This window comes from Myotis myotis, unplaced genomic scaffold (genome assembly GCF_014108235.1).
Source record: "Myotis myotis isolate mMyoMyo1 unplaced genomic scaffold, mMyoMyo1.p scaffold_m19_p_20, whole genome shotgun sequence".
NCBI lineage: Eukaryota > Metazoa > Chordata > Mammalia > Chiroptera > Vespertilionidae > Myotis > Myotis myotis.
Genome location: NW_023416325.1, coordinates 15,441,431 through 15,445,092, shown reverse-complemented (window position 1 = coordinate 15,445,092; position 3,662 = coordinate 15,441,431).

The following is a 3,662-nucleotide window of genomic DNA, read 5'->3' as shown; positions in this document are numbered from 1 at the left end:
GGCGCGGGGCATTATGGGAAATATCCCGCGAGGCTACGCGAGACTGCGGAAGGCGAGGGCGGGGCCTCGGCTGGGCGGGCGGGGCCTCGGCTGGGCGGGCGGGGCCTCGGCTGGGCGGGCGGGGCCTCGGCTGGGCGGGCGGGGCCTCGGCTGGGCGGGCGGGGCCTCGGCTGGGCGGGCGGGGCCTCGGCTGGGCGGGCGGGGCCTCGGCTGGGCGGGCGGGGCCTCGGCTGGGCGGGCGGGGCCTCGGCTGGGCGGGCGGGGCCTCGGCTGGGCGGGGCGAGCCGGAGGGTGAGCGGCCGTGTGAAACTAGTGTTGATCAGAGGCTTGTGTTTTGGATCTGTGATTCCCAAGCCGATTGCGGCCCTGGTTTAACAAATTCGGGTTCCATTTCAGCGAATTCTGACTCAGTAAGTTTAGGGCAGAGGCCAGCAAACAATATTTTCAACAAATGTCCTGACGCAACCGGTGGGGGTACAAATTTCGGAACCACTCTCCGAACGCTACTAAATAAGGACTTTCGAAGGAGCACGGAGATGACATCACCACCCTTGAATTGTCTCTGCCCCACACTCTGTCAACATTGGCTTTGCCCTTTTTTGTTTAGCTGTGTCGCCTGAGGTCGCCAGATAACTTCTGTTCACCGTGTTGTGATAGGGGGAGAAAGGAACACCTTTTTTACAAACCAAAAAAAAAATTATTGGCAAAAATTAAGTAGAGTGATTTATAAGTCTTAAAAAGTAAAAACAAAGTAAATATACTGTAACTGTACAAAATGGCATGGAGACCACAAGACTTAGGGAAGCCCTCCGTTCTACACTGGCTTATGTATAGAGGTTCTCCAGCCCAGGGATGTTGGCTATACCTTTCATACTTAGTTTGTTTGTTTTGGAGGGGGTACCCAGCTATGAAACCGGGACCTCTTGCATACCTAATCTTACAATTCAGAAGTAAATGTCAAAATACTGAAACCTATGGTATTTATTCAAGAAACACATTAAGTCAGAAGGATGCCCATAGTATGTAGCGAGTTTATTAAATTTATATCGCAAAGAGAAATAATCAAAGTGACATCTTTAGCAACTCCCTGTGGCATTCCAAAGTGTATAAAAATATAATTGGATCAAGTGTGTAAACAGGTATTTCCTTTTATTTTTCTACAAAGGATTGCTTTAACATCTGACTGGCTTTCTGGACCACTTTTATTTTATTTTTTAATATATTTTTATTGATTTCAGAGAGGAAGGGAGAGGGAGAGAAAGATAGAAACATCAATGATGAGAGAGAATCATTGATAGGCTGCCTCCTGCAGGACCCAGGCACATGCCCTTGACCGGAATCAAACCCAGGACTCTTCAGTCCACAGGCCAACACTCTATCCACTGAGCCAAACCATCTAGGGCTGGACCACTTTTAATAAATGATGTAATGCTGCCCTTAAATAAAACTATATTTTGCAAATCTTCCATCTCATGACTTCTAAGTCCAACACTTATTGTTGTTGTTTTAAATCTCTTTACTTTCAGGTATTTCTTTTCCATTTCTTAATATCTGTGAATCACTTGTGTCCTATTTTTGTTTGAAATTTTAGGCTATTGGATTCAGTTTTCCTAAAGTGGCCTTTGGCTCTAACATTTTCGTCTTTTTTTTTTTTTTTATATATATATTTTATTGATTTTTTTACAGAGAGAAAGGGAGAGAGAGAGAGAGTTAGAAACATCGATGAGAGAGAAACATCAATCAGCTGCCTCCCGCACATGTCCCACTGGGGATGTGCCCGCAACCCAGGCACATGCCCTTGACTGGAATCGAACCCGGGACCCTTCAGTCCGCAGGCCGACGCTCTATCCACTGAGCCAAACCGGTTTCGGCAACATTTTCGTCTTTATGCTTTATGGCTTAGGAAATAATCTCACCATCCCTTTTGTCCAATCTCTAACATTTGGTAGATGGTCCCAAAGTAGTAATTTGATGACAACTTAGAAAATCAAAATGAGAGTTTCATCAGCTCAAATCCATTTTGAACCTTGGGAACAATGAAACTTCATTTCTCAGGTGACCCATATCTGCCAGGCTTATTTCAACCCTGATCATGCTTTGAATTATTTTGCATATCTACCAGAAGTGGGATTGCTGAATCATATGTAATTCTATTTTTAAATTTTTTAGGAGCATCCATACTGTTTTCCATAATGGCTGCACCGTTTTACATTCCCACCAGCAGTACACAAAAGTTCCAACTTCTCCACACCTTCTCCAACGTGTTATTTTCTGTCCTATTGATAGTAGCATCCTGATGGGTATGAGATAATATCCCATTGTGGTTTTGATTTGTATCTCCCTGGTGATTAGTGATGTGGAGCATCTTTTCCTCTGCTTATTGGCCACTTGTATATCTTCTTTAATAAATTGTCTATTAAAGCCCTTTGCCCATTTTTAAATTGTGTTTTTGTTGTTGAGTTGTAGGCGTTCCTTATATATTCTGAATATTAACCTCATAGCAGGTATATGATTTGCTATTATTTTTTCCCATTCTATAGGTTACCTTTTGACTCAGTTGATTATTTCTTTTGACATACAGGAGTTTTAAAAGTCTGCTGTAGTCCCATTTGTCTATTTTTTCTTTTGGTGTCATATTCATTATATCATTGCCAAATCCATTGTCCTGAAGCTTTCCCCCATATTTTTCTCTAGGAATTTAATAGTTTTAGGTTTTTAATTTATTTGAGTTAATTTTTGTATATGGCTCAAGGTAAGGGTGTAATTTCATTCTTTTGCATGTGGATACCCAGTTTTCCCAGCACCATGCGTTGAAGAGGACACCATGTGTCCTTCCCTATTGTGTGGTCTTGCACCCTTGTGAGAAATCATTTGCATGGTTCAGTGGTTGACTGTCTACCTATGAACCAGAAGGTCACAGTTAAATTCCTGGTCAGGGCACATGCACATGCCTGGGTTGCAGGCTACAGGCTTGATCCCCAGTAGGGAGTGTGCAGGAGGCAGCTGATCCATGAGTTTCTCTTATCATTGACTAGAGGCCTGGTGCACGAATTCGTGCATGGGTGGGGTACCTTGGGCGTGGCCTGTGGAGATCTGGCTCCAGCTCCTGCCCCCACCCTCACAGCTCCGCAGCCCCACTTGGCACCCTGCCTTGGCCTGGTGCCACCCCCTCACCTACTCCACCATCCCGCCTGCAGGATGATCAGTACGGGCTGGGCCCCCCTGCCAGGTTCCCTCAGTGCCTGGGAGCTGGGTGGCGGCCCTGCCCCCAACCGCTGCCACTGGTTGCCATCAGCAGGGTGATTAGTGGGGCGGTCAGACCCCCACTTGCACCAGCCTTGGCCTGGTGCCACTGCCTGCTCACCTGCTTCACCATCCTGCCGTGGTCCCAGTCTCACTGGGGCCCATTGGGGCTGTCAGTACCTCCACTGCCGCCCACTGCCAGCGCCAAGTCGCTGACACCCGCCATGTTCTGCACCGCTCCCTGGTGGTCAGCACATGCCATAGGGAGCAGTCGAACTCCTGGTGTCCTGGTCAAACTCCTGGCCAAACAACCGCCCAAGGGGACAATTTGCATATTAGGCTTTTATTATATAGAATGTTTCCTTTCTCTCCTTCACCCTTCCTCTCTGAAATCAATAAAAATATATTTTAAAAAAATC